Raw genomic sequence first — 23933 nt, 5'->3', positions numbered from 1 at the left:
GCATGAACTATGTTATTTGGAAAAATTTGCATGCATACAACGTGTATGATGGATATGTTTCCCATCAATCTTGATGTTGTGGACCCATGTTGGGGGTTAAGTGTAGATGCATGGTATACATGCATGTTTGTTTTGTTAATGATAATGATTATATGGTTCATTATGTAAATTACTTTGGGAAAGATTGATAAAAGAGAAATTTAACATGCCAGACAGTTGCGGATAGTTGGGTTGATGACAGTTACCTGCCCAGAGGGGTTGATGGTACTTGTCTGCCCGGATTGTGAAAGGCTTGAATGCCTTGGGTTGATGACAGTTACCTGCCCGGAGGGGTTGATGGTACTTGTCTGCCCGGATTGTGAAAGGTTTGAATGCCTTGGGTTGATGACAGTTACCTGCCTGGAGGGGGTTGATGGTACTTGTCTGCCCGGATTGTGAAAGGCTGGAATGCCTTGGGTGGATGGCAGTTACCTGCCCGGAGGGGTTGATGGTACTTGTCTGCCCAGATTTACTCTTCCTGGAATTCTTGAGCTGGTTGGCCAGTGGAATTCCATGTTAGACCTGGTAAGGTCTCTATCAAAGAAACTGTCTGGATGTGAAAATGACTCGGTTTGGTTGTGGAAACCAGTTCCCATGGGTTGGGAATTCTTTAGTCTATTGTGATTTTCATGGCTAAAGGAATTAACTAATCAGTTGTATGTGATGTTAAAAATAAATTCTATATATAGTTGTGTGAAATGTATTATGCACATTCAACAGGAAATGAGTTTAATGTTCAATAAGGAGTTATTGGAAATTTTAATTCCTGTATCATTTTACTAATCTTGTGAAAGTCTTAGTAGGGGCTAAGACCATTTCCAAATGATGCAGTGATTGACAGTTTTGATGGTTAGAGAGCTAGGTGCTCTTTTGGTACATCTAGAAGCACTTTGCAGATGTCTTTAGTGAGAATTCGTTCAGTGTGCACGTGAGCAGTGATTTATCATTTGATGATTAGTGTTAGTGCTCTTTAAGTACTTGTAAAAGTATTGTGATTTAAAAAGCATATAGCATTGCACAATTGATTGATAGTCAAAAGTATTTCATTTGACTCAAAATATAGTGACTAATGTGATTGAATTTATTAGTCATATATTACAGGAATTACTTACCGTGGAGGAATGAAGAGTTTTCCAACCACTATTAAAATGCCTACATGAAAGAATTCATGATTTTCAAGAATATATGGTAAGTAATGGTAAGATGACACAGAGAATTGGTTATTATGAATGAATAAGGGCCAAGTGGTGGCGATTAGAAGTTGCATATTTTTGCAATTACGAATGCTTATGACTATCGATGCTTATAACTAATGGTATTTCTTATGACTATATCATTACTATTTTGTTTGTTGTCATTTCTTGGAATGACAACTTTGATTTTAAAGAGGAAGGATCACATTTTGTGTGGATTAGATGATTATACAATGAGTAAAATCTCAAGTTCTCAATGAAAGATGAACACCGAGGACGGTGTTCCTGTTAAGGGGGGGAGTATGTAATGTCCCTAAATAACTCGGTGAAAACTAGACAGTAAGTAGTAATTCTTTTAAAAAGATTACGAATTAGTTTAAAAACTAATTCCTGGTATTCATGAAACTAATTATGGAGAACCGATTCTCGGTATGGTAAAACGGCAGTGAAATAATGTTCCTCCATTCTAACCCGAACATCGGAATATCTTTTCAATCATTCAGTTGGCATACGCGAGCGCTTCTCTGCAATCAAACTGAATGCTAAATTTTCTCCCCGTACGATGGAGAGGATTGAGCTGACGGTTAGGCTTCTGGAAAGATGGTTGAGGTAACCACCTTCCCCTCAAGCTCCACGTCTGATGGGTATTCCGGTGAGGAGGCTAGGTGTAAGGGCGCTCTCCAACGGCGGGATGGCTTCGGAGAGAAATGGCTGGGGATAGTTAGCAGTTAGGATGAGAACTGATTCTTGGTATTGGGGTGGACAAAAAGGATCAATGACGATTACCGTGGGGGAGGGAGCGTCTCTGAGGGAAGTTAGAGATGCTGCTGCTGAACATAATTTGGCTCTCCCTCACTCGCCCTATTGGGAGGGGATTACCATCGGAGGGCTGCTCAGCACCGGGGCACATGGCAGCTCTCTGTTCAATAATGGAAGTGCAGTTCATGAGTATGTTGTTGGCATGAGATTGGTGGTACCTTCGCCTCCGGGTTATGCGAGTGTTGTGAGCTTCGATGAATCCCATCCAGACCTGAATGCTGCTAAGGTTTCTCTCGGCCTTCTTGGAGTCATTACGCAGAGAGTTGTTAGCTGTGTCGTTGGAAAACTACAGCATCTCTCGTAGAAGACTTGCGTGGAAGCGTTGTTGATCCGCTGGGATCTATGGACTGTGTAAAGTCGTTTTGAAATCTATTGAGTGCCAAGTGTGGAACGAGCCTGTGTGAACTCTCAAAGCCACTGTGGATCCGGTGATCCTTTGCGCGGTGGAATACAGTCAACAAAATCCGCTTGATGTTCACATGTTGCTGCTACTCAAACCCTTAATGGGATATTTTCTTGGCTTTCCCAAATTGATTTCAGCGTCTTTGGCGGATTAGGCTTCCAAGACAATCGGTGATGGAAGCAAAGTGGTTGCGACCAACAAGATACGACCTCAGCATGCGCTATGGCGATGAAGATGTCGAAGGATAGAAAGATAAGTTGACCTCGTGTAATATTCTTTGTTTATGTGCAGCAAGAGAATGTTTAAATTATATGTTTTCTTAGTAGAAAATTTGTTGATGCATGCAGATAGAAATGATTATTTGATGTATTTTCTTGGTGAGGAAAACATATGATAATGCATGCGGTGAAGGATTATCATTATGGCTGCTATTCACGAAGATTTATCTTGGAAAATAGGAACCTGGTCTTGATTCTTTCCTCGGTTTACATGAGCTAACGAGTTAGAACTCTTAAAGAGAGTTATGCATTAGTAAACATTGTGGAGGTCAAACAGTATTATTTGGGTATCTATATGCTAGTTAGCTAGTATGTTATGCGTGCTCATGCATATGATGTTATAAGATCTCTTTAGATGTTGATTAATGTTTGAATAATATTGTAACTAATCTTGTTGCCAAGATTGTTGATGACTGCATTGACAGGTAACGATGGCAGATGGTGCCAAGGAAAGTGATGTTTAACATTATGGCAGGAAAAAGGATTATTCGTCCATGCAGATGAAGTCAAGCTGCAGCATTTTCCATTGCTAGAACAATTATGCCACAAGGAATGTTGCATGTGGCGGTATGTAAATAAAATATTACATGTAAATTGTAATATCTTTTAGCTAGTTATGTGATAGCTTAATGATAATTCATTGTAAAGATTTTAAGACAGTGGTTAAGGGATGGAATCCCTTATAAACCATTGAGTGAGGGGTGAAAACCCTCACGAGCATTTAATAATAAGATTAAACGTTTGCTGGTTTTCACCCTACGGGGTTTCCAGGGTATATCCGTGTTCTATGGTGTGATTGATATGATTGCCTTATGTGTCTGTTGATAATGATGGGTCCTTAATGATGATGGTTCTTTATTTGATGTGTCAACCATAATGTCTTAGTACATGATTATCTAGCATGGTTAAGGATATCAAGAAATGGATGCATGGATTCATGAGACAGTTTGTGTTATTACAGTGATGGTTAAAGGCTATGCAATGGTTATGAAATTTACTGTCTTTGATGGCAATTTACTTGATGTACTAATGAATAGTATATCTAATGGTTAGTGATGATTTGTGGAGTTGTGAATTGATTAATTACTTGTGGTAATTGTATAAAAATTCTAACTCCCTACTTTTACATGCGAGGTTACCGGGGCATGTGACACATGGTATTGTAAGAAAAACTATTTAGAAGTTAAGAATATCTATGATAAAGTGGTAGTGAATCTCCATAATTAAGAATATTGTTACTTGTTTTCTTAAAGATATATGTTAAACTCGTATATTAATTATTGTTATAATTAATAACAATTGTGTAGTTGTTACATGTTTTTTTAAATATATATGTTAAACTCATATATTAATTCTTGTTATAATTAATAACAATTGCCTAGTCTAACTTATAGACAATATAGCCTTTTCACTAGAATTCACCAAAATTAGGAAATACAATTTCAAGATTTTTTGTTGTTTAAAATATATTTTTGAATGCATAAATAGATTCAACCCACTAAAAAATCCATGGGGCACTCTAATTATGCAAATGAAACAATTTAAACTCAAGTTTTTAAAAATGTCTCTTTGATTTTGATTAAAATTAACGAGAAAAAAATATCGTGAAACGTCGTAAGGCAATGGCATAAGAAAGAATAGCATAGGAAAATGAAGTTAAATTTTTATGCAATTTTGTTTCTTTATTGGTGTTTCCTTGAGAAAAACTTTGAAATTTAAACTTTGAATATTTGAGCTACAACAGTTAAGAAGGGTAGTAGTTTGAAGAATCCCATCAATATCTACTTGTTTAGAAGTATGTTCATTGATAATCTACACTTCTTCGAACGTATCTAGTATGTACTTGCTAACTGCATAAACCGATACAGGTATGTGTTCTCTTGTGGTACAAGGGTTCTCAGGTTAGTCATGTCTCTTACTTATTTATTTCTCTAATTTTTTTAGTTCATGTCTCCTAATTGTGGAATTATCCACATGAATGTTGAATTTTTTTTCGAGTCGAAAACCAATCTCATTAACTTAATTTTGAAGAATTGGTGGTGCAAAATCCAATGAATGGGTGAAATAGGAACAAACACGGAGTCGATGAGGTAGGTAAGAGAATACTATGGGCTCGTCACTCCTATCATATGTGCACTGCAAGATTGAAATGCCTTCAAGAGGAAGGAGGAGAAATCAAGATATTGCTAGAACAGATTACATCATTGATGCACAATCAAAAGTGAGGTATACAATTGGTAGCTTATTGTTATTCTAATAACTAATGCTGGGAGAAAGGTGGCACGATGAAACAAATTCTCTCTAGTTGTGTTTACATCTACATTTTGATAGACATTGAGTTGAGCAAAGTTACTCACAGAGAAGCAGAATAATTCCTGGGGGAAAATGGGGTGCACACAAGGGAAAATGAAAGGAGCACATCTTCCATTAGTTTAGTTATGACTTTAAATTAATTCCACATGATGTGACATGGTTTACTAGAGAATATTCCAAGTTAGATGAATTAGAGGACATTGATGAAGAAAACAACGAGGACAAGGAAGACGCCATTGAAGATGACAACGTGGATGAAGAAGAAGATTTAAGGCAAAGAAAGTCAAATCAACTTGCATCTAAGAAATGCAACACTGTACAAAGAAGTGGACTTGTTGGAGAACATCTTCTTGAGTGTAGGAAACAATAAAGCACTGAATACATCCAATATTATAGGCTAATGTGTGCGGTCCTATATTTGTACCAATTTCATTAAGTTCTTGAAAGTTTTTTCAGGATGTATTTGCAAATGAGCATCTCCTTGAGTGCAAGCAATAATAAAGCATTGAATACATCCTATATTATAGGCTAATGTGTGTGGTATATTTGTCCCATTTTCATTATCTTCTTGAAATATTTTTCAGGATGTATATGCGAATGAAAGAATTTGTCATAATGTCCAAGACATATTGAATAATAATCCTAGGTGAGACTTGAAACCTGGCAGGGGCTCTAACAACACCACACTTTTACCAACTTGGCATTCCACCATTGATAACCTAGGTTATCGACAATATAGAAATCCATGGATTTTTGTTTTGATGGCACATGGAAATGGACAACTTCACCAAAAGAAATGACAGGAACAGCATACCACAATTGTGAAATGAAATCACTTAATAGCATACTTTCAATTGCAATAGTCTAAAATGAGGCATTGGTATAAACCATACCATAGATAATCCATCTTCAATAAGCAATGTTTTCATTTGAGTTTTTCTTGCTTGGATATTTTTCCCTTTGATTAATTTTTAAAACTCTCTCCTTTTTCATGTTATGATTTTCTAAAATATACAAAATCCAACCCTTAACTCAAAAAAATTTCTATAGATTTGGATAAAGTATTTACCACCAATATTCTTTGTAGCACCTTTCAAGCTTCCAACAAAGTACTGCTGAAGAACTTCTAAGTTGATTGTTTTCTCCACTTTACCTCACTTCTTCTCAAGTCCTTTCTTGATGTTTGTATGCTCTAGGAATGAACTAGAACAAGAAATATCATTAGCAGGAACAACATAAACTTTTGTATCGACATGAGTTGATTCATGTTCATGATGTTTAAGTTCTGATAGGTTTGATTCCCCAAGCTCTGGTTGTTCTTGTTGCTAATGTCTACATTTTGATAGACATTGAGTTGAGCATAGTTACTCAGAGAAAAACATAATAATTCCTAGGGGAAAATGGGGTGCACACAAGGGAAAAGGAAAGTAGCATGCAGTGGACATTTTCAACATCATTAAGGTCTTCTACAAGAGGAATATCTCCTTTTTACTAGCTTGGCTCATTGTAGTAACAACTCAGGTATTGGGGAGTGTTTGCAGTGAAATATATTATTTTTGAGATTTTTTTTTTAATAAGATTATCAATGATTAATCACACAGAGGAAGTTATTAATCGAGTATAGTGGGGAAAAACATGTGTTTATAAACCCAGAATAAATCTAACCAAATATATAAACCATTTTAATTTTAATGTTTTATTAAGTACATGATTTCATTTCTATCTTTGTGAATGCATATATGTAAATTTATTAGTCTTTGATACTGTGCTGTGATGAATCAGGTGTTAAGATATGGATGGGTTGGATTGCTTCAAAAGTATGTTGTAGAACTTGCACACATGTGGTTAGAACTTGCACACATGTGGTGGCCCAGCACACTGGTCCAGGTTACTCTGTTTCGGTATAAGTAAAGTTTTTTTTAAGTGTGTTTTAAGTAAATTATGTTTATGTTAATAGATCTATTATTTGATAGGTTAAATTTAATTAATATAAATTTATTTCAAGTATTGATGTAATATGAGTTTAGAGGGAATTACATATTACTCTTATATTCTTGTGTTGGATAGCAGAATAAACCTTCAAGGTCAAGAATTTTTTTTTATTAAATTTGACTTTGTTTTGTATGAATAAAGTTTTTTAATGTGTTTTAAGTAAATCATGTTTATGTTAATGAATCTATTACTTGATCTATTATCTCTGTGGCGAAGACCTGGTTCAGCTTGACCGTTGTAGTTTCCATAGTGGTCTCGAGGGTTTAACCTCACTGTTTTGACCGCTCCCATACTTACCTCTCCCCGGTGACTCCTGGTGCTCAACCTCTCCTGGTCTAGTTTACCCACCGTCACGGACTCAACATTTTACTGTGTTGTGGTGGTTAAACCCCCATTTTTTGGCTCTTGCTCCCTTGTTGTTCGCCGATAGTAACTGTTGCGTTCCCAATGGATGCAGAAGACCTCGTGGACTACGAGGCAGACCGCAACCCTCACTAAGTCATTTGGGCACATCAACAATCTGGATCTGAACCTGGTCCCCGGTCTGCCAAAATTCATTAGCTAACAGATGCACGGTCTGAGCCTTTCCACCTGCACTCCACTGAAAACCGCCTTCGCCTACTGTTCATATTGAGGACCTTCCGAGGTTAGATTGCCTGCCTCTATCTCCGGCAACCCTTAACTTGTTGGGCACTTGCCTTCAGTCCTCCCCCACCTTTGATTCACCCTTGGATCTACCTCTACATTTCTCCATGCCCTTGACTGTGCCTTCATCCTCCTACACATGGGCTGGACCCTCCAACCTCCAAAATCCTGCACACTCTTTTGCTCCCCCTGTGTCTGGATGACTTAACCCTAACTCGCCGATTCATTCTGGGTGCTTTAGCTCCCCCATTCCAAACCCAATATCTACCCCGTCATCGACCCGCAGTACCTCTCAGGTTTGCAGGAGCTTGTTAAGAGAACATCCCACGGGTCGCCGCATAGATAAGCTAAAAAAGGGTAGGTGCCTCAAGGATATGGATACGAACATTAACTTGACCTTCGGTGAGGATGTTCCGATAGGAGACGTAACTGACACAATGAAGAAGGTCTTAGTCGGGCATGTGCGAGGCAAGAGCTATTATGTTGAGTGCCTACAGAATTGGACATGGAGATTTGGGGCTCACTGCTAAAGGAACTCCCCATTATTATGGTTTGGCCCATGGTTGGTTTGCCCTCCAGTTCCACAGAGAAGAGTACACGGATTGGATCCTATCCCGCTTCTGGCACATAGAGATGGCCCCAGTTCTCCTTAAGTGATGGGATCCCTTGTTCGACCTGGAACGAGAACAATTGGGAGCAAGACCTATTTGGGTTCAATTGCCTGGGTTACCTATGCAATTTTGGATCCCTCAGGTCTTCAAGCGCATTGGAGATGCCCTGGGGACATATCTTGAACATGATCAGTCCTACGAGAAAACCGGAATCATGACTATGGCCAGGATCCTTGTTCACCTTGATACCAGGGAGGGCCTGGAGGAGAAAATTACCCTTCACTGGAGGCATTTCTCGCACAGATAGAACCTAGAATACGAAGGAGTGCCATTCCATTGCCGAAGATGTCACAAAGTGGGGAAACTGTACAAGGATTGCCCGCTACCTCATCACCAGGTCCGGAGGTTGCTCGTGGGGTCAAACACTCTCTGTTTGAAGAGCTGAACATGGATGAACAACTTCCTGGACATGCCCCACTAAAGGAAGCTGAAGGTGTATCGACTCAGCAGAAAAAAATTCCAAGGAAGTCGCCTCCATCCCCTCCTTGGGCGTGCTCCAAGGCTGCAGTGGGAGCAACACCTTCAATAGGTAACACCTCTACTCCTATTTCCTCTGCTCTTCATTTAAATAATGTTCTTGCATCTCTGCATATTCCCTCACCTCCCCTGTTTCTACCCCGAACACACTCCCCCCTTAAATTGTGACATTGTCTCCCCTCCCCCCATAATCTCGACTACTCCTCCCTCTTTTCGGGAGTCTAATCCCCCTACCCTCCCTTCCTTCCCTCCCTCTGCATCGGGGCCCCATACTTACAATCTTCGATCCAGACCATTGCACAATATTCCCCTTCTTGGACTGGGTATTCCTCCCCAATCAGCTGAATCCAAGCCTTCCAGAGGTCGACCTTCTAAGATTGCTAAAGCCATCAAATCTGTGGTGGCTGATGTAGCACAGGGCCGCCAATCCACTATTGAAAGGGCACTTAGAGCATCAGAGCCCCTTGTATCTATTCCCCCATGATCTGGCTTTCCTTCAACTGTAGGGGACTAGCCAACCCCAAAAAAAGATTGGCTCTCAAGCGTCTCCTGACAAACTCCAGCTGTGACATTCTCCTCCTCTAGGAAACCCTCGGACCAACTGAATTGATTTCCTGAACCCTACTCTCCCTCCTCTCGGGATGGCACTTCTAAGGTTTGGATGGAGTGGGCAGATCAGGGGGTCTTGCTATGGGCATCAACCCTAAAACGGTTAAAGTGATTTCCTCCTGGGGTGGGAAGGGTTTCTTAGGCATGGATATTTTTGCTGGGGATCTAGGGAAAATCATTTGCATCATGAACATCTATGCTCCCAACTAGAACAAACTAGAATTCTGGCAATCCATCTTGGACAATATTCTTATCACCTGCTCCACCATCATAGGAGGTGACCTAAATTTTTCTATAGGAAATGAAGAATCCTGGGGTCATCACTCTCAGATCAAGTGGGCATACTCCTGGAGAACCATGGACTCATTGATGTGCCCATGAATAAGAAAATTCCCATGTGGCATAATAGGAGAACTGGAGATGCTGCCCTAGGAAGAAGACTAGATAGATTTCTCATCCATGAAGAGATCCTTCAAACCCTAACTCTATTCAGGAAATGGGTAGGCTCAGGCGGCCTATCGGACCATTCTCCCATTTTTCTTCAAGTTTCAGGTCCTTCTAGGAAGCCTCGAGCCCCATTAAAATTTAATTCTACTTTCTTAAAAGACCCGGACTATATCAAATTAGTCTCGGATTTCTAGCGAGCTCAACCCCCTCTCAGGGAACAGAGAAAGGCAACTGATTTCTGTGGGCACCTTAACAAGCTCAGAAGACTTACTATGGACTGGTCCAAAAGGAAGAAAGAATGGGATGAGTAGACTCTGAAGGACATTGAAGAGTAGATTGCCTCCTTAACTGATGAAAAGGGACATGGCTTCCTATCAAATGAAACAAAATTTCACCTTGTTGAACTGGAATCTCAGAAGTCAAAGATCTTATTGGAAAAGGAAGAGCTATGGAGGCTTAGAAGCAGAGCTATTTGGCTACAAGTTGGTGATGGCAATAGAAAAATTTTTCACAACTTCACCAATGGTAGGAAAGCAAATAACACCATCTGGTAGCTTCCCATGGAACAAGAAGGTTGGGCTTCCACTCACTCTCAGTGAGCAAGGCTCGAAACAGCACACTTCAAACATTTGTTCAATGCCCCCACAGCTACCACTCTCCCTGATATCATCAATTTGGCAGGACATTTCCCAAGATATATGGACCCAGATGGCATTGAATATCTCTTAAAACCTGTCTCAATGGGGGAACTAGAGGGCACTCTCAAATGGTTTAAGAGAGATAAAAGCCCAGGCCCAGATGGCTGGCTTGTCAAATTTTATACTACATTTCTAGATATTATGGGGAAGGATCTTCTTGCGGTCATTGAAGAAAGTAGGACTCTGGGCCGTATATATGCCCCTCTCAACTTCACCTATATCGCCCTAATCCCAAAATCTGACTCTCCTTCATCCTTCAATGATTTCCGGCCCATTTCTCTCTGCAATTGCCTCTAAAAAATTATAGCCAAAATCATTGCCAACCGCATCAAGCCCATTTTATCTGATCATATCTCCCAGGAACAATTTGCTTTTCTACACCACAGACATATCGAGGAAGCCATTGGCTTGGATTAGGAAGCCCTCCATTCAATCAAACAAAAAAAGCTCAAAGGGATGGCACTTAAAATTGATTTATCAAAAGCCTTTGATAAAGTCAGCTGGTTATGCCTCAGAATGATCCTCACTCATTTGGGTTTCCCCCTGGCATTCACAAACTGGATCATGGGATGTATCACATCTATATCATTTGCAATCCTCATCAATGGGTTCGCTACTCACTCCATTCAAGCTAATAGGGGTATAAGACAGGGATGCCCCCTATCCCCACTGCTCTTCCTACTGGTTATGGAAGGACTGAGTAAACTAATTGATTCTGAGAAGAGATTAGGGAGGCTCAGGGGATTAAAGATTATTGAACATTTCAATCTGTCTCATCTCCTTTTGTGGACGACATACTTATTTTCCTCAATGGAAGTATTCAGGACATTACAACCATGAATGAAGTCTTAAAACTTTTCAGCAGTGCCACAGGGATGGAAATCAATAAGGGAAAGTCCTCCATCTCTTTCTCGGAATGCTCTCAGTAGGAAATATAGCTCTCGCTTCAAAATTTTCCCTTCCAGGTTTTAGATCTAAAGGATGGATTGAAGTATCTAGGTTTCAGACTCAAACCAGATGGATACAAAATAGCAGACTGGAACTAGCTTATTACCAAGGTGGAGAAAAGAATAAATATATGGTGTCATCAGTTCCTATCAAGGGCGAGAATATTGATTCTTATCAAAGCAGTTTTGGAAGCTACTCCCATCTTTTGGATGTCTTTGGGATGGATCCCAAGGGGGATTCTTCATAGAATACAAAAAGCATGCAGTCAATTCCTGTGGAAGGGGCGAAAGGACGAGAAACTCTTTGCCTGGGTCAATTGGAACAAAATCGCCACTCCCAAAAAATGGGGAGGCTGGGGATTAAAGCAACTTCCTGCCTTTGCACAAGCACTGGCTGCTAAACGGGGGTGGCTCTTACTAAAGCACAAGAGCCTCTGGTTGGAGGTGATAGCTCACAAATACATCTGGCCCAGCACCATTATTGATTGGATAAGACGCCCCTCCTGGAGCAGAAAAGGCATCTCAGTCATATGGAGGGCCATACTAAATACTTTGCCCATTATCAAAGACGGACTCATATGGAAAATAGGAAATGGTGCATCAGTTCGTATTGGGATGGATCCCTGGACTGGCAGTGGGAACTCATATCAACTCCCACCAGAGCTAATCACATTACTAAATAACAGAGGCATCACATACATTGAACAACTCGGTGACCAACAAAACTCTTCCTTTCTATTTCAAGCCTGGCACTCTGGTGAGGATTGGAACATACCTATTGAATGGGACAGGTCATGGAAAAACTACATTCAAGCCCTTACAGAGTCTCATGTCAGACTAAATGATGATGATGATGAACTTATTTGGGGGCATTCAAAAAAGGGCCAATACTCCTCAAAACAGGGCTATGACATCATTATAGCTGATACAAAGCCGAAAACCATGAAAAGCTGGTGGAAGCACCTATGGAAATTGAAAGCCCCCCTGTGCACAAGACTTCTGATGTGGAACATCCTTGAAAATAAAACACCCACTGGAACTAATCTAAGAAAGAGGGCATTCACTGGACCCACTTGGTGCGTACTTTGCCATCAGGAGGAGGAATTGACACATAATCTCTTTCTTACTTGCCCCATTACTAAGACAATATGGGAGCAAGTTCTTACATCACTAAATATAAACAAGATCTAGCAAGGAGTAGACATCCCAAATGCCTGGGACTTGTGGTGGGGAGAAGCATCCGAACCAAAGACAAGAAATCTGCCCCTCCTGGTCTCATGGCATATTTGGCTGAGGCGTAATCTCATTATCTTCCAAGACAAGCCTGTAAATTGGAATATGGTTCCACCTAAAATATGCTCGGGTTATGAGGAAATACTAGCAGAAGAAATCAACAATAGACCCATCATTATAACACAGGAGCAGATAGAAAAGTCAAAGCCTTGGGCATACTTTGATGGGTCTGCTCAAGCTCAGGGTTATGGGGGTGGCATCCTATTCCATCTCACAGATTCACATTTCTTCTAGATTAGTATGGGCTTAGGCCAAGGCACAAACAACTATGTCGAGCTGATGTCTCTTAGACACATGATTTACTTTGCTATACTACAACAGTGTAGAAATATACAAATATATGGGGACTCAAAGAATGTGATAAACTGGTTTAACAACTTGGCTACATGCCATGCTTATTCACTAAGAACTATTATGGATGAAATTGTTTTTTTAAAACAAATTTTGATCATATTTCTTGCTCTCACATCTAAAGGGAGCGAAATGAAAGTGCGAACAAGCTTTCGAAAGAGGTGATGAATCGTCCTATAGGAGAATGGCTGATTATTGAACATACACCAGAAAGAACATACTAGTTTTTCCATAGGCCATACATAGACAGGGATCTTCATAGGGGAGACAACCCCTAATTTTCTCAGATTTTTTTTTTTATAAATATAGGTTGCTATAAATGATGTAAATTACAGTATTTTGTTCATGAACAGTTATCACCTCTGGGTGACATTTTGGTTTTTGTATTTGCACAGTAGCGCAGTACACCCCTTGGGGTATTCTTGTAATTATCTCATAACTACAACAGCTGACTTCAGTCACAATATTGCATATGTTTAAGGGCATCTACAACATGTAATTTCACCAATTAATGAAATTATGTTTTTCTCCCTGGGAAAAAATATAAATCCATCTTAAGCACCTATGTAACATGAGTATATAGGGAATTACATATCACCTTCATACTTTGGTGCTGGGTAGCAAAATGAGCCTCTAATCCATAGGAAACTACATATCACCTTCGTATCTTCGTGTTGGACAGCAGAATGAATCTCTGAGCTTAATTATTTTTTCTTATCAAATAAAGAAACATAAATCTAATGAAATTGAAATTTGAAAGTGAATTTGTAGTTTTCTATTATATAAAAAATTAAATAGAAACCTCTTCTACATTCATTTATTTACTTTGTTTAATAGCATATATTGTTGTTAAATAATTATTATAGAAAGAAGTGTGCACCTACATTTTTTCACATCACCAACACAATAAAGAGAAATAGGACAAATCATTTAAAAGTTAAGCTTTTGGCAATGGTTATAAATAGTTCTTTCTCAAACTTTTGTTATAGGTTTGAATAAATAATATTTTGTTGTTCATTCATGGGAGCTTGGATTATTATCATTGAATTACCCATTTTACTTTAATTTAATTAAAATATTTATTTTGTAATATAAATTTAGACATTTTTTCTTTTTTTTTTATAGTTCTATTTTTTGTTTTTTTAAAGTTATTTCTAGGTTGGGGTTGACTCTTTTATTGGATGGAAGAATATATATCTACCCATAATGGGATGCTTATCCCCAAAATTGTGTGACACTTGATCAAGGCTGGAGGCCACTTGGGAAGTTTAATTCGCCAAGGTGGTTTCCATCCTCAACCCCTCCCTATGAGATTTAAACCTACGGCCTCACACAGACTAAACCCACACAAACCAATTTGTCTACACATCATGGGTCTTTTTGTAGCTATATTGAGTTTGTCTATAATTGTGCCTAGTTGGAAACCATCTTTGCTCCTTGATTCAAAAAATAAACATTTTCTATTTCCACATAAAAAGGGAGTTCAATATAGAGGCTAATTATTGGGCTAAAACTGTAGGCATCCTTGTTGTGCTTGAGGTTTTGATTAAAAATCAAGATGTATGCTCATATCAATTCCTTAACCATGGTTACCAAATAAAACTTTATCCCCAAGGGGCTTGCCACTCTAGACAATAGATAGCCACATTATGTGAATACATGAGGGGAATTCGTTGTTCATTCCCCTCATTCACTCCAAGTGGCTCCACTGATGGTTATTCAACATAGTGGAGGCAACTCACACATGTTATTTAGGACTATGGATTTTTTTGGATACATATGAATATGTCTGGATTTCATGGAGGTGAAAGGGAACTAGTGTATTATCACAAGGGTGTTGTTAGGCCTACAACAACCCCCATTTTTTTATTAATAAAAATAGGAACCCTTCAAAAATTTTGAATTTTGAATTTTATTTTATAAATTGCTTCAAAAAAACATATTCGTTTTTTTAAATAATAAAATAATAAATAAAAATTTATAGTCAAAGGTTGGAGGTCCGAATTTTGTTAAATGTTTTTATTACTTTGGACCTCCTGACTTTCGAACCTTCCACGCTCACAAGATGTGATTTCATATTCTTTCACACCCTAACTTCCCAACTTTCCAACTATGTGGACCTTTCGACTAGGTGAGTCATTTCATTGCTTTTCACATAATTTTTCTTTATTATCATTTGCTTTAAATAAACCCTGATGTAGGGTAGTTGGAGGATGGGTGTCCATTAAAGTGTTAAACTAAAATAAAATTCCCCAACCTTGTCATCACCCGAGTACATCCTTGTTTCATGAGTTGATAAACAATTGAATTTCATATCAAATTTAATAAGCATTAATGAACAAATACATGCATTATAGGATTTTTAACTTCCCAATATTTTCAATAGATTCACCCTTGTTTCTTTCGAGAGTTGTTAAATGCAGTAATATGGTTTTTTTGGCTTAAAATATCCTTTTTTTTTGTGCATTAAACTCTTGATTTATGCAAAAGAATAGTCAATTCTTATAAAATATGCATTTTCCAGTTAGTATTAAGCATGTTTTGATTTATTGAATTTACACCACCCATTTTTGCAAATTCATTTTATTATTACTCTGTTTTCTCTGTTACAAGTTATAAAATGGTTAAGAAAGGAAAGACACAAGCTTCCAGAAATGCGGCTTGAGAAGTTAAAATGAAAATGAAAGTAGCAGAAGCCCCAAGACTTGAGGATTTCAACTTAAATCCATTCCTCATTGCATATACGACTTTTAAAACTCAGGATGTAGGTAATATTACATGGGATTTTTTTTAAATTTCTTTGAAGAAAGAAAATGGGTAGCCTCAGACAACACAGATGTTGAATCTTTTTTAGACTCTGAAGAAATTAGAAAAACTGAATTTCATAGCAATTAGAAAAACTTAATTACATAAAATCATAGCCAAGAAAAACATTTTTCCATATTACAATATGATAAGTTAGATTTTAACTCATGCCCATATTCCAACTTGCTCTATTGTTGATGAAAATCACAATGTTTTTGCCTCTTGGAAACTTGAAGTCCTTAATGCCATTTAGAAGATCAATCCTCTTGAAATGTTATTTAACAAATAATTTTTTGATGAATTACATATTGATATTCTCAATGAGAAGAAGAAAGATTATAGTTTAGTCATTTAGATTTGGCTCCATGACCTAGAGGGATGCAAATTAAAAACATGAAAAGATTACCCAATAGCAATCTTCAAAAAAACCTTTTAGATATATAGCCAAGATGCTTTCTAAGCTATATGGAGAAGTGAATCTTGGACATTATAAAATGGAATGGTTTCCTCTCATATATGGAATTCATAAGCAATTGAAAATATTTAATTGGGAAGATATTATATCTAAGAATTTAACATAAGCCATTAAGTTATCTTCAACTTCCCTTCGTGGGTTTGAAAAAGTTTTTTCTATGTCTAATTATCTCATGGATGTTGTTATAGCCTCAAGTTCCATTTTTATTGATGGAATGGAGTTATTATCTCAACCATCAACAAACTATTTAGGATTATTTTGTTATCTTATGGGAAAGTAAATACAAACAACACTTTTATGATATATGCAACAACATCATGATTTATCTTCATGAATTTTTATTTGGAAAAACCCCCCAAAGATTTAGTAGGGATTTTCAGGAAGCCTTATCTCAAATTGGTGACTAGTTTTTAGAAGAAAAATTTTCTTTTATCAATATTTATGGAAGTGAGGTAGGATCTCATGTATGAAAAAGATAAATAATTGACAAGTTTTCCGTTAGAGAGATAACCGATAAGACTACACTTCATGAAAAATCTAGACTATTAAGTAGACTGTAAAAAAAATATGGCCTAGTTTCCCTATTAAAATTGGTTAGATGGTGCTAAAATATAGGGGTCATGGCATAGTTGAAGCAGAAGAGTTACAAAACCTTTGGTTAAATTTCTTGCCTTATTTCATATATGATCCCAAATATCTAAGTATTAATCATTACAAATTGCTAAGATTGTCAAAGGGCTTTCAACATTAACAACCCATTTTGATTATGCTTTTGTTCATGTTGATGATTTTGATCAAGTTGCTCAAAGAGGTTGTTTCATGGATATTGAAGAAAAGGATAAAGTGAAAAAATTCAAAGAAGACACTTATGAATTTTATCTCAAATAGAGAAGTCTTTATATTGCAAGTCCTCTTCAAAAGTTAAAATTATTTAAAAATTTTAGTTTTCATTTTACTGACATTCCTATAGGGCTTGACTCTCCATCTACATAAGAGAAAAATATTGGAGTATCAAAATATCTAGTTTCACTTGATTTTTATTCTTTATTACAATCTTATGATTCATTTGACTTGAATTGAAAAAACAATGTGAGTATTGTAAAGGAAAAATTAGAAAAATTTTGAAGCACAAAGAAGAAATTGGTTAAAAAACGAAGTGCTTCTATGCAGGGGAAATTGATAATTGATGTTAAGTGACGTGATCAACTAGATCATCCAGAAAGACACAAAATTGGATTCATCCCAAGATGAAAAGGTAAAATAAACAATTGAAGCTCAACAAATTATTCAAACGATTGTTCAGAACATTAACAAAGAGGTTCAATAGAGTTCACTAACTGTAACTCTAGAAGTTCAAAGAATTCATAAGGAGCTAGTTCAAAATATTTTACAGACCCCATAAAAATATATGCAAGTTATGAAGAATTTGTGTCTAGGTATTTCATTAAATCCAATTTCAACAAACATTCCAATTGCTTCCTCCATTTTAAAACCACTTTTTGAAGTCAAACCAATTTCTAAAACGGTTCCATCCTTATGTGAATACTATTTTAATTCTCAAACCAAATTAGTGGTTAAGAAAACCAATAAGAGGAAACATGAGTCTATTGAGATTGTTATAGAATTAAGTTGGCGAGCTTCAAGTAATCATAAAGAAAAAGCTAAAGAATTAGCTCGGGCAATTGGAGTTTTTGTGAATTATACACAACATACAATCGATAATATATCTGAAGATTTTGGAAAACGTTTGACCAAAATTAAGGAAATCGAAGCACAACTACAGAAAATGAAAATATTTCAATGATGAAAAATGGAAAAGTCATTCTACAGTTCATACAAAGGGATTTTATTTCTACTCAACAGATAGAAGAAAATCATAATTTGGATAAGTCAAATCCTAAATAAGAGTGGCAAAAAAAAATGACAGATTCAAACAATCAACATGCTCAGGAAATTGAAGATTTAAAGAAATCTCAAGAAAACCAGATTGCAACTCTTAAGGAAGAATTTTTCCTTAATCAACAAGGAAAAAACTGAATCCTTGCAACAACAATTAAAGCATAGTTAAGAAATAATTGCAAGTGACGATTTTCTAAAGGAACAAGACATTCTAAAGGATAGGGATTATCAACCACCCCTATCCTGCACCTGTGGAATGTACTGCATGCAACACCTTTCACTATTGTTGCTGCTTTTGCAACATCTGCAACTGAGAAACATAACAAAAAAAAAAGAAACAAACAAACAAACTGAATCAACTCTATTTACAACTGAAGCACATATATATATAATATAGTTCAAGTGGTTGAGTTGTCGTTGCTAAGTATCTTGCCAATTGGAAGGTCATAAAATCAAATCTCTTCAATCCCTTGCGGTTAGGCTTGAACAAAAAAGCGTGAGCAATAATTGAAAAAACAAATTGTTCAAGCAGATTAAAATTTATTTTTTGGTTTCATTTTGGACCATTAACTACTCCAGAAAACTAGATTGTTATTTATCAGATGATTGAAAAATAAAAGAAAAAAAAATTGAGGAATTTATTCTTTCTATGTCAAAGCAACTAGTGTTAGGCTTTGGAATTTTTTGAGGAGATTATTCATTATGCCAAAAAAACTAGTGTTAGTCTTATTTAAACCTATTATTGAACATCTTGGTGAATTGATGAAAGAATTTCTTTTGTTTAGCTTCAAATTTCTCTTTTCCATTATGAAACTTTCCAAACATATTATAGATAAACACATTGTATTATAGATACACATTAGAATTATTTTTCTTTAGAAGAAGGTATTACATTTTTTATAAAATCAGAATGAAATTTTCATATTTACTTTATTTGCAGAATGTTCTTTAGGTCAAGTTAGTGGCTACCCACATTGGTTTTTTTTCTGTTTATTGATACCTTGTGGATGCAATACAGTTTATAAGCACATTAGTGGCTTGAACAGTCAACCTAGGAGTTGAATGGTGGATGTTGGGGTCGATGAAAGATATATGCCAAAAAGCTCTTTTGTCTCCATGTAGCCCATGGACATGTCCCATTGGTCATGTGTTCTACACTTCATCAGTCATATGCAGTTTGGTTGGTCCCGAAAGGATATTTAGCAAACTTGGAGTGTATCCCTATTTAAATTGGTTCTTCTTGGGTGGGGCAGCTGCTCCATTTTTAGTTTGGTTGGTGCACAAGGAATTTCCAAATGTCAAGTTGATTCCTCTAATCAACATGCCAATTCTATTGGGATCTATAGCCGCAATGCCTCCAGTCAGTGTAGTCAACTACACATCCCGGATCACCATTGGCACCATTTTCAACTATTTTGTATTTAAATATCGCAAAGCTTGGCGGAAACTTTACAATTATGTGCTCTCTACAAGCCTGGATGCTAGTGTGGACTTTATGACTATACTGCTATACTTCACATTGGGTATGGAAAACATACCTTTAAATTGGTGGGGAACGAGTTGGGAGAATTACCCTTTAGTGATCTTCCCCACTGCTAAGGGTATCCAGGTGGATGGTTCTCCTATGTATTAATTCTGATTTGATGGTCATTGTTTTTGCATTATGCTTTTTTATGTGGGGAAGTATTTACATGTATATATGTCATCATCTCATCTCAATGTATATGTGGATACATAGTTTTCTATTATATAAAATTCAATAAAAGCCTTTTCTACATTCATTTTTCTACTTTGTTTGATAGCATAATTTTTTATTAAATAATTATTATAGAAAGAAAGCGTGTAGATACATTCTTTTCCATCACCAACACAATAAAGAGAATCAGGACAAATCGTTTAAAAGTTAAACTTTTGGCCATGGTTATGAAGAGCTCTTGCTCCAAATTTTGTTATAGGTTTGAATAAATAATATTTTATTGTGTTAGTAAAAGATTTAGCTTTTTTAAATTTGAATTTTATGGCAACTTTTGGTTGAGTCTAACAAATAATTTTGTTTTTCCACATTCATGGGAGCTTGTATTATTATCATTGAATTATCTATTTTATTATAACTCAACTAAAAGATTGACTTTGTAATAGAAATTTAAACAATTTTTTTCTTTTCATAGTTATGTTTTTTGTTTCTTTTTTTAAGTTATCTCTAGGTTGGGGCCAATTCTTTTATTGGATGGAAAGATATAGATCCACCTATAATGGGATGTAATTGGATGCTTATCCCCAATATTGTACAATGCTCGGTCAAGCTTGGAGGCCCCTTGGGAAGTTTAATTCACCAAAGTGGCTTTCATCCTCAACCCCTCCCTATGAGGTTTAAATATTTGGCCTCATATGGACTAAACCCCACGCAAACTAACTAGTCTACACCTAATGGGCCTTTTGTAGCTATATTGAGTTTGTCTATAATTGTGCCTACATATTTTGTGATTAGTTACTTGGTGCAATCTCCAAGACACCTACCTTTTTGGTGACATATCATTTATGCCTTAGAATTTCAAGTTGCCCATTACTTTCTTATGAAAGGATGCTCTTTTGAGTGAAAAATAGAGTTGGAAAATTGACTTTCAAGCAAATTGTGAGCTTATTAGAATTGAGTGTTATTTCTAATTTGGAAGAAAAGAAATGGCTCTAAATTTAATCAAAATCAACCCATTTAGTTGTTCTAGTGAATTTTCAAACCTCTAATTTGTATGGACTTCTACATGTAGATTACACTCTAGGTGTAGAAGGTGGAATTGGATGTGGCACAACTACACCAACTAGTGGAGTATTGACAAAGGGGCTCTCCCTATTCTATGGGCAGTGAGCTTCCTATTTACTCTTTCTTTTTCTGCCTAGTATAAGCAAACACAATGCTTTGATGGAAGGCCAACGCGTTGTGTTGCTCAAGATATTGGAAGAAGGAAAAAGTCTTGCTATAAATAGCCACATAATCCTCCAAAGCTTCAAAATGACATGTTTCTCAATCTCACATTTACTATGTTAAAGGAAAAGATAGTACCTAAGGATACTAGATTAGCTAATAATGGTTGAATTCCCACTTTCTTATGTTTTGAGAATCATAATATTATCTATAAAGCCTTGACCAACCTATAAACACAAGTTTAATTTTAATTGTCAATTAAATACTTTCATATTAAAATACGTGAATATGCATTTATATGTTTCGTAAATAGTTTCTATATGTAAACTACTTTTATACCATATGGCTTTATAAGAACAGGTATTACTCTATTATTTTAATTTTTTAATCTATTAATGATTTTGCTCTAAATTTTCAAAAGTGTATATAAAAATCACCTCAACATATATACATGCTTCATTTTCCATTATATACAAATCACCAAATATAACATTCCATATTCATTTATTCTTTTATAGAAGGTTTACCTAACCTAACCAAATATTCTTTCACTCACTAGTTCTTAACTGAAAATGGACAAACATTTTTGTTACATACCCAATGTATGCTATAAAACAATAATACTTAAATATGGCTCTAAATTATGTCATTAAACCAAAATAGACATGTGTAAAATGAAATAAATATACACATGTAAAATGAAATAAATAGTTCCAATAAATCATTAATTTTATACCACTTCATAATGTATTAGATCTAAAGAGATATAAAAAAACACTTAAGCTTTTGTATGATTCCTTCAAAAAGTATAATGTAGTTAATGACTATAGGATTATTTTCCTTCAACTTAGGTTGAGTTTTCAATTAAATAAAATTGGAATGCTCAAATTTAAATAGATAACTTGGTTCAAACACTTGATTGAATCCCCCTAGCCCTCAATACTAAAACCTTAAATATTTTTTATTTCTTTGTAGTTATTTTAAATATTTCTATAGTTGTGTAGAAATTTAATTGTAGATTTAATCTACTCACAAAAATTGCTAAATCAAAAGACAAGAATCTAATCTACCAATTTGTGGAAGTAAGTTCACAATCTAGAACAAGAATAAATAATATGCATCAAGATTCAACACATATGCACATAGATTTATCTCGGGGAAAGCAACTGGTCAAAACATCTTACTATAGGTATTGCATTAATCAAAGGATCTAGATGAATACAATATGCTCTACTCAATCTTGAGCTCAACCTGCACCTGTATCTTCTATCCTCTTCCTGTCTGACTAATTTTGACCAACATTTAGCCAAATTTTCAAGCCTCAAAGCTCCTATTTCCTTGTGTTGTTTCCTTAGGAATTAGCCCCTATTAAATAGGAAATTACCTCATCTAGATTGCGCAATTCCTTTAGGTCAATCCTCCAACTGCATGCATGAGATGTATAATTTAGAATATTCTACAACCGATAATGTCCTTGAACTACAATCTCAACTGGGTAACTCGAATTTTGTGCATGTGTGAGTTAATTATGGCTGATTAATTAGTTAATAGGTTGATCACTAAGTACATACCCCACTACTAGACCTCCCACTAGTTCCTCTAACAGTTGAAACTAATTTAACTGACCATAACTCAATTTAACTAAATTAAATTGTTACAATTGAAATTAACTAAACCTAGGCTCTTAAAATTTAGGAACTCACACACAATTGAACTCTATGCCCCTAACTCAAATTAACTGAGCTAGACTCCTATTTTTTATGAATCAACTCAAGTAAACTTAAATTCAACTCATTAATTAGAATTTATTGTTCTTAACTATGTGACAAGTGCTATGTCACCTCAGTTAACTCCTCCAAGTTGTCTGTTGATGTGGAATTTCGATTTTCCTTAATTTTAATTAAGGAAAAATCAAATTGAGACTTTCTTACTGCATTTTCAACACTCCCTCCAAACAAGAAAGGGATTATCAACCACCCCTATTATGCACTTGTGGAATGTACTGCATACAACACCTCTCACTATTGTTGTTATTTTTGCAACATCTCCAACTGAGAAACATAAAAAAAATCCTGAATAAACTGTTTGCAACTGTCCACTGTGTCTGCAACTAAAACAATTATATATATATATAAGAAAAGTTCAATATTTCAATAAAATATAAGGTGAAATATATTAAAATACATATGTATATTTAAAAAAATATTTTAATCTTTAAATTTTATTTCTTTTATGTAACATGCCAATACATCTAATCTATTTTTTGTTAATATGAAAATGATTAATAGTAATTTTGTAAGGGCTTTTATTATTATACCAAGTAAACTCAATTATTTGATGTAATTTGTAAGTGCTAAGTTGAATTCATATTCACTGTATATGTGTTGATTTCATATTAATTCATTTATTCGTATTTTGTTATGCATACAAATCTTATATGATATGGTAGTAATGACGTAAGTCTCAAACCTTAACTAGGCGAATCTCGAAAATTATCACGTAAGTCTCAAACCTTATTTCTTTGAATGACGTAAGTATCCCCTTAACTAGGCGAATCTCGAAAATTATGAACAACTGGATCTCACTTCATGGAGATCTGAGTGGATGGCTCAAATCAATAGTTTGGACAAGGTGTGAATTGTAGAAATTCCTTGTAGAT

General features: G+C 36.0%; 2 pseudogenes; both read left to right on the top strand.

Annotated features, from left to right (window-relative positions):
• Positions 1–2007: 2007 nt before the first annotated feature.
• Positions 2008–2355, top strand: LOC149181275 (putative L-gulonolactone oxidase 1 pseudogene; annotated as a pseudogene).
• Positions 2356–8638: 6283 nt separating this feature from the next.
• Positions 8639–23933, top strand: part of LOC149181274 (oligopeptide transporter 4-like) — a 74639-nt pseudogene continuing 59344 nt past the window's right edge.

The sequence above is a fragment of the Pinus tabuliformis genome, chromosome 3_2, assembly GCF_031772625.1.
Source record: "Pinus tabuliformis cultivar Carrire ecotype Pingquan chromosome 3_2, CPIR1, whole genome shotgun sequence".
Classification (NCBI taxonomy): Eukaryota; Viridiplantae; Streptophyta; class Pinopsida; order Pinales; family Pinaceae; genus Pinus; species Pinus tabuliformis.
Note: the sequence above shows the minus strand (reverse complement) of the source record. Positions and strands in the feature narration are given on the sequence as shown.